Below are 9004 nucleotides of genomic sequence, written 5' to 3' on the forward strand. Positions count from 1 at the left end.
GACATTAGATACCAATACATCTCATGTCGGGTTTTGTAAAGTATCGCGAAGCAAAGGGCATAACACATGATAACCAAAGGTTCACTCGAATGTCATTCCTATAATCATAGGGATCGATATGGATGTCCATGGTTCCGCTACCGGTCATTGAACAAAGGATATTTATTCATGTCTACGGTTTACCGAACCTATAGGGTCACAAGCTTAAGGTAATCATGATTTGCTTAGCGTTAGTACGACGAGAGTGATGAGGAAATATTTGTGAAATAGTTTCATTAATATTTGAAATAGTTTCGAGAGGAACCTGAAGCGTTTCAGGGTCACCGAAAGGGTTTCAGAGTTTATCAGGCAATACCGGGTATTACTGATAAATAATATATGGGTGAAAAATCTTTCTGAAGATGTTAAATTGATAATAAAAGACTCTCATAATAGCGAGGAGGCTTTTATATTTAATTAAATATCAGTGGGCCTTAAAAGGCCAAGTGGTGGAAGGAGAATTGGGCCACAAGGGCCCAATAGGGGGTGCCCCCCCCCCTTTCCACTTGGGGAGGCCGAATTGGATTGGGGGGAGGTCCTCCCCCTCTAGGCCAGCGCAATGAGGGAGTCTCATTCCCTCCTTGTGGTGCCTCTCCCTCTCTCCTCCAACCTATATATACTGAGTGTTTTGGCACTTTACCCACAAGTTTTGGAACCTCATGTAGTTCTCTAGTTCTAATTCTAGTTGGTCTAGTTGATCAAATAGAGCTAGAACTAGATCCTCTAATCCTCATAATTAGAAGCACAGTGTAGTTCTAATCTCCTCCCTCTAATTCTCCGGCGGCGATTAGCTCTGGATGGCGAAGTGCTGCAAGATCGTGTAGACCGTACGCTTGCAACTCATAGAGAGGCCATGCTTTCGGCTTTCTGTTCGAGGAACTGTTCATGGGCAGTTCGCGGGATCGTTAATCTACGGTTCGAGGGACTCCAAGTACGATCTACACCGACTCGTCTTCTTCCGCTGCAACTCGGAGTCGGTAACGATCTGAGCCAGCTCCGCGCCCCGGCGAGAGAGAGGCAGTGGCTTTTACTCCGCGCCGAGTGACCGAGTATATTTAGAGGATGGTGAGGTGCCGGAGGATAATTTGTACTCCACTAACCCTTTTTTGGGGTCGGTTCGGTGCGTTTACTTTTTACTCCTCTAACTCCGGATAAGGGACCGGTTAGAAATGCCCTAAGACATGTTGCGTCCTTTCGAAAATTGTGTTGTTCAAAATCAAAGTCAATGCATGCAACTAAGAGCATCTACAGCCGAACGCCTCAAATAACCATCAAACGTCCGGACAGACGACGGGTCATTGAAGTTATTACATTTCTTTTTATCTTTCTTTTTGCCCTTGCTTGGTTGATGTGTCGAGGCGGCTCTAGCCTCTGTGTTGTAAATGGTTCGGTCTCTATTTTCCCCCTTGCTTAATTAACGAAAAAGGCGAAATTTTGTCTTTCCTTAGAAAACAATGTTCTAGGTAAGCTTATATACGTACACTTGAACAGTCACGAGTAGTCCTAAAAAGTGCTCGTTTAACTTAGATGGCATATCTGCTTGTGACCTTGTTTAAAATGCTTACATGTCGAAAAAAAGTTAGAAATTTTCTCAAAAACAGAAGTCAAACTTAGGCTTAGGGCCTGTTTGGTTTCAAATAAGTCACCAACTTATAAGTCAAAAAGTGAAAAAAAAATGACTTATTTTGCCAAACAGATCCAACTTATAAGTCACCCCAACTTATAAGTCATAAGTTGCTCTACCCCAACTTAAAACTTATAAATCACCCCCTTTTGCATGGGTCTCACCACCTGCATGATGTGGATTGATGTGAAAAGATGTGATCAGGTGACTTATAAGTCTAGTGACAACCAAACAGACGTGACTTATAAGTCACTGGTTTTAATTCACCTGACTTATAAGTCAGGTGACTTATTGGAACCAAACATGCCCTTATTCTGATAATTAAAAACTTTAAAATCGACAAGGCCTATAGCTAGGTAGGTGTACGCGTGCCAATACAGGTAGCACAGAGCGTGCATCGATCGATACGGTCCTACGGTGATGGCTGGCTCGATGCATGCATCGATGCTGTGCAATGCATGCACGCTGGCTGGCCTTTGCATGCAGTGTGCCGCACCCTACCTATCACCTATCTGTCTGTCTGCGCTCTCCTGTGCAGACACGTCGGCGCAACTTCTTAAAAGTAAGATTTTTAAATGTTATTTTGAAGTGTTTCGTTTGACCCTACGCCATTTTGCGTGTACAACCTCAAGAAAAACTTTAATACCCCCACGTCCTGACCACCATATCACCAATCGCCCATCACCACGTACATTGCATACTCCTCTATAAATACATGTGCCCGTCCAGCACTTGCACAGAGCGAACTGCCTTGTTCTCTTTTTGTTTCTTCTACAAACGTCTATGTGTTTTCTTCTTGTTGTTGAGCGGAAGATCATCACATCGTCTTCTTCTCTCCTCCTCCCTTTTACCTAGTTTGGCGAAGCCTCTTCCCTTCTAGCACACTCTAGCCAAGCAGAGTCAGTTTTTCCTTGACTGAGAGAGAAAGATAAAGAGATGAGGGAGGATGATGTTCTTGTTTAGATGGTCATGCCCATGTGAATGAGTGAAGCTGCCAGCATGATCTATCTTTGATTCGCTTCTGCGTGTGAATCCTTGTTAGATCATGACTGACAGCCTCATTTCTTCCCAGCAATGGGCATATACTGTGTGTTTGAAGCATGGGGCCGAAAGGCATCGTCGCCGGCCAGGGGTAAGTGGCTAGCTGATCTGCTAGCTCCTCATGTTAAATTAACCCAGCTCTAACCATGAATGTTCTGATGGAACTTTGTAGTGCTAGTATATGAGCTGTGTGAGCCAGTTTCATAGTTGAGCAGCAAGGGAAACCATTTTTTTTATTTTTGCCTTTTTATCACAACTTTTCTGCCAGTTTGATTGTTTCATACAGTAGTTGTTAAGTCAATTCGTGGGGGATCCATCGCTTTATTTGGTACACATGCTTAGTTTATTGTCTCTGATGTGGGCCTGCTTTTTGATTAGGTTACGATATTTGTGGAGTGCACCGGTTTCAGTTTGTTAGCACTAGTATACTATGCCTCCAAACAAGTTAGTTAGTTAGCGACTACTTTAATGGTAGTTCATATGATTATTTAGGAAAATAGTATAGTCTAACCGAAGCACTTGGCCACAAGCCCACCAACTAACTACCACAATATATTTATTTAGCCAATCAAATCTAGCTAGCTATACATGATGATTTCATGATAGCGACATCTATTTACTGGGTTCCTGCACTAGCTAATCCATACCGTCGATCAGCTACACAGGCATACGGCTCTATTTTCTTTGCAAGATATATCTACAAACATATTCCATTTACTTTTATGTAAAATACACTATACGGTTTTTCAACCAAAGTGTACGTATGTCGCCAAAATTACCCAGACATATGATTTTCATGTAAAATATACTACATACTGATAAAGCAATTGAAATGCACACATGTAGGGTCACCAAATTATGCCCTCTTGCCGTGTATATATGTATAGGAGATTGCATAACAAGATCCAAATGGGCAGCTAGCTAGATTAAGAAAAGGTCTAGATCTACCAAGCTAGTACATGTATGCATATGGAGAAAGCTATAACTGGGCCACTTTCAAGCTCTGGAACGGAAGTGGCGATATAAACATAGATCTTGTCACTTTCTCGGTTCCAGAACTGGCCACTGCACAATCCCACTGCCAGTCTGAGCAGCCCACATTTTTCCATGCTAGTTAACTAATTTAGAAATCATATTCCTAACAATATTGTGAATCTAATCAAACAGTAACAACAACTTATAATTTTTGGTAAAAGAAACAGTCCTAATTATTTTATGATACATCCATCTTCCTTCGTTATCAATATTAAAAAGTCATATCTATTATTTATTTTCATTTCTATGAATGAAAATTGTTTTAGGGTAAACAGTTTTTCGGGTATAACAAGCAGTATTAGTTATCATAGTGATCAAAAGGAGGAAAGGTGAAAAATATTAAAGTGATTAGGTACTAAGTGTCTTCACAAACATATGTACTTCAATTTCTAACAAACTGATAATTAAGTCCTGATCATAAAGTTGCAATTTTAGACGACAGCCCTACGATTGGAATTCAAGTTAAAAGTTGCTACCAAATAAATGTGATGTCGACATGCACGAAATGGTCCCTAGCTAGTAGCTAGACTACACACAGAATCGATGACAGATAAAACAATCTCAGTTTAACACAAAAAAAAGGTTAGTAATAACATTATAAAATCCTGGTGAATGGAAAGACGTGAGAAGCCTTTGGATGCCTTTGGTGCATGCCTTCAGTTTGGGACCGCAATTTTTTTTTCCATACATGTATTGATCAAGAGAAACGATGACATTTCTTCTCTAGCTAACTTTTAGATCTAATATTTGGACGCACATGACATGTACACACACCTTAATTATCCATGTGACCGCCACACAAGCACGCATCTTTGGTACGCATGTATGGCCATTAACTTTTGGATCTATGCTTTTTCGCAAAAAAAAAACTTTTGGATCTATGCTAGAATTATTTGTTTCAACTTGAGCTGAAATTAAGTAGGGAGTAAGTAGGAAAATATAAATCGTTTAACACATTTTTTTTGAGGCAAACTGGTCGATAGCCATGCATATTTTTTGAAAGGAAGGCCTAGGCCTGGTGTTTGACGCCATGATAAACAAGAAATGTGAGAGATATCAAACGAAACAATCAAACTAACAATACACAAGAAGCGCCGCTTGATCCTCGAGGTCCGAGGGGGTTGATGGAGCCATGCATATATGAATGTACCCTTGGTGTCCTTGTATTCCAATCATCTCTAGTAGTTTGTTGCAGCAGCGATTTTCACAGTACTAGTAGTGCCCAGTTCCCACTTCCCATCACAGTACCGTCCAGAAAAAATAAATAATGGAAGAAAAAAAATCAAGTGAAGGAAAAAAATGAGAGAGAGAAGGGAGCAATTCTGAGTTTCTCTCCCACCGCTTGGCCTATATATCCTCAGTCGCTTGCTGCTCTCTTCGACCTCCTTCCCCGCCCCCAATTATTCCCACCTCTCTCTCCCCCTCTCTCCCTCTCTCTCGCCAAAATGCCAGAGTTATTCCCCTTTCTCTTTGACGGGTAGATCAAGGTGCACCACGAGCTGGTGAAGCTGCCAGCATGATCTGATGACCTAACTCATGGATCAGAGTCCATGTCAATCAGGTCATGCTGGAGTTTCATCTGCTGGTCGGAGCACCACGAAAACCCTAGAATCCCATGAAATCTATCCGTGGGCCATCTACCCTTCCTGCAGGTTGTCCTCAAGGTGAGATCCATCCAATTCGCTTCACTGCCTCGTGACCGACCGATCGATGCCTGGCTAGTCATTAATTCCTGTGTAGGTTGATTCTGTCTTGGTTCTTTGTGTCTATTTTCTTTCGATCTTCCATAGCAGAACGGATCTGGGTTTCTTGGGTGTAACTAGTGTAGTTTTCTTCAGATCCTGCCTTTTTTTCTTTCCTCTCCAAGATTTACAGGCCAACAATGAAAGTTTTCTTTCATGAGGTGACGTTTAAATTGACCTGTCCCGGTAGTAATATCTGAATCGATCTTGTGGCTTGTGATTTAGTTATTTTATTTAGATCAGAATTTAGGTATTTATGTAACTTTTTTTTTGCGATGTTAAAGACTGCTTAGGCAGCCTTTGGCATTAGTTATCTTTGACTGATTAGAATTTAGGTATAGTACTGTTTAGGCTGCTTTGGAAGTACTCAGGTTAATGTATGTGCTTATTTTTCAGACTTAGATGTTAATGTTCCATCTGTATTTTAGTAATACTTAACTGCTGTAGGTAGCTAGGTCAATTTGCAGGAAGTTGAAAAAAACTAACTGCCGCCAAGATTATAGCTTTCTTGATCTTCTTAATCATAAAGAGGGTTTAGTTCCATATCTATGGCATGGCTAGCTTAATCTTGTATGTCTTGAATGATTGTTAGGGGCACAAAGTAATATTTTCCTCAGCAATTGAAGATTTGGATGCAGAAGAAGCAGCATATAAATTTCATCTGGAAGGTGGAAAAAAGTTGTTGCGTGATCTGTATGACTGTATCTGAGCAGCATTATTCTTCTTGATCTCACGCATTGATTGATCCTTGTTGCACCTCTATTATTTCCTTTATGGATTTGTCGTGGTATTATCCACTTGTAAATGCGATGTATGGGCGTGTTAATACCACTGTCTCTAACTTCTTGCATAGTAGTATCGGGAACATGATGCTGAATTACAAATTGTTTTCATCAGCTGTGATTAGGATCGTTCATTTTGGTCTTGTAAGTAATGGCGCTGAATTAACAAATACACCAAGTAGTGATAATTTAAACGAAAGGTGGATATGGGACAGATCGAAAAGTGGGTGTGGAAAAGAATTATGAACTGAGTTGTCATGTCCATCAAGACAATGGATTATCAATTCTTGCTTGCAAGATATGTCTACAGAAGAGCTGGTAGCACAGCTTGAATGATTGGCCCTTGCTTGAAGAATGAAACTGCCGTCCATCCATCTTTTCATGATCCCCCTTTGCACGCATGATTGCCCACACTTTCCTCCTCTTTTGGGCCTGGTACTATATATAAGAGACACGCCACATCCATATCACACATCACAAAATATATTTTTCCCTTCCTGTTTTTCTTTGACATATGGATGTTGTTAATCTCACTCTTGCAGAATGAAAATACAGTGCAAACATTTACTACCGAGTTAAAAGTTTGTAGAAAACAAATGAACGTGCGAATGTTTGAATTCGTTTCGACCTAATTTTTCAAAGGGAAAATGGTGGCAAGGGTCTTTTTTCACAACAAAACCAGTGAAAACAAAACATGTAAAGCTGTAAATATGTAGCATGAAAATTGAGAGCATAAAAAGATAGTTGGGTGTGTTTTTTTAACAAAATGATTGCCACTCGTAATTTAGTTTTATTTTTCAGCACAAGGGTGTGCATGTGAGTGCATCTCCGTCTAATTAGTTGTAACTTTTTGTTGGCATGTGTAACTACCACGCATCTCTCTGATGTCATGGCGATCCAAGTACATTTGTCACCTAGCATGCATGCATGGTCCTTTGGAAGATTCATGGGCCACACATATGTGCACATAGCTCCAAGCCTTCCTTTATGGCGATTTGGTAGCTATGGCCGGTTTGTTAGAAGATGCCCACTGCTACAACCTAGCTTGTCCTCTCGACCCCTGTCCGGCTTTTATAGAGGACTCATGTAGATTACTAGTATATGTCAGAAAATAGTTTTGTACTCTCTCATCCGGAATTACTCGATTGCATAAATAAATAGATAAAAATGGATATATGTAGAACTAAAAGTACTTCCTCCGTCTGGAATTACTATTTTTATACTAAAAATACATCTGGATACATCCATTTCTCCGACAAGTACTTCCGACAGAGAGAGTACTTTTTTATGCAAGCTTGTTCAATGTCTAGGTACAATTTCCGGTTCAAAATATATGTCTCTTTACTATTTTTATACAAAGTCAGATACTTGACACGGAATTTAATTAGCAGCTCCCCAGCTAATATTTCGATCCATCTATCAGTAAAAGTTTAGTACTATCCCTGATGTTTTCAAAAATTATTATTGAACTAAAATCATGACAAGTATTTTGAAGCGGAGGGGCGTAATTTCCAGCATGATATTACTAAAATTTAACTGAAAAGTCAGCTGGTGGGTATGATTTATGAAACAGATTCACGAGGATATGCATGCATGCATGTATGATGTATCATGCTGGAAAATAATTCGAAGGCATGCATGATGACGTGTGCATCTTGACCTAGCTAGCTAGCTTGCTGGAGTGGAGTGCGGCCGGTTGTGTGGCTCCAGAAGATTGCCGGACCTTTTCTCCATGCCTGGGCCGTCGTCTTCTTCTCGTTTACACACAGGTTGCGTCAGTCAGTGGTGTGTGGACGATGTGGTACGCAATGTATTTATCCTGCGCCCGTGCCATGATCCACTCATTTTCCACATGTACCAGACCTGCGTGAGGTGCTGCATGAGATCCCACGCCTGATAAAAAAAAGGAGCTTCGGAGCTCAAATGTGTAATCATCTGTTTGTTTGTTTTTTGAAACGCGGTCTCCTAGGGCCCGATTCATAGAAGGGAGTTGCCCGGTTAATTAACAGGAAAAACCCGTTACAACACGCCCCCAACAGGGCATCATCAACATATGCCGACCTCGGGGCCACGCACCAGGCGAGCCGCCGGTTTTGTCACCCGAGTAACCGGAGCCGACACCCAACAACCATATCCGGAGCGGCTGCTGCGACCTTCACGCCGCCCTTCCTTGATGACCTCGGAAACCTTGTCCCCTTGACCTTGCTTGGCTGAGGTTTCAGCCTCGGCCATGACGACGGATATCGCGGCTTCCCGCCGGTGGGTGGTAGCCCGCTGGAGGTGTCGCCGCTGAGGTGCACCTTCAGCGGACTGAAGAAAATAACTTGTATGAGTTTTATCTCGCTAAAGGACTTGTTGAAAACCACATATGGTGGTGATGACATACCTCTGGGGCGCTAGCTTCTCCCTCCCCAGCTCAAGGGGATCATCTTCCGAGTCGTCGGAGAAGTTGGCCTTCTCCTCGGAGTAGGCTTGCCGGCAGGCTCGGCAGAGGTCTTTCGCAACCTCTTTTGGCCCTTCGGCCTCGGCGTCCTTGGACGCCGCCCTCTTCCCCTTGAGGGAAGGGTTTCCTTCCGACGTGTCCTCCTCCACGTCGTCCTCGTGAGTGGAGGAGGCGTGGGTCTCCTCGGATCGGGTGACCGAGGTCTCCCGCGGCCGAAGACCCGCCTTGCCCTTTGGAGGCTTTGAACCCTTGGGGATCACCACATGCGGCTCCTCGACTAGGAGGGTCGTGAGCGGGG

At 42.3% G+C, this 9004-nt stretch overlaps 1 long non-coding RNA gene across 1 annotated transcript; it reads left to right on the top strand.

Annotated features, from left to right (window-relative positions):
* The first annotated feature begins 4038 nt into the window (after positions 1–4038).
* Positions 4039–6462, top strand: LOC119307453. The gene is made up of 2 exons (XR_005149312.1): positions 4039–5403; positions 6074–6462. It is a non-coding gene; the product is annotated as an uncharacterized LOC119307453 (long non-coding RNA).
* The last annotated feature ends 2542 nt before the right edge of the window (positions 6463–9004 follow it).

Source organism: Triticum dicoccoides, chromosome 5B (assembly GCF_002162155.2).
Source record: "Triticum dicoccoides isolate Atlit2015 ecotype Zavitan chromosome 5B, WEW_v2.0, whole genome shotgun sequence".
Taxonomy (NCBI): domain Eukaryota; kingdom Viridiplantae; phylum Streptophyta; class Magnoliopsida; order Poales; family Poaceae; genus Triticum; species Triticum dicoccoides.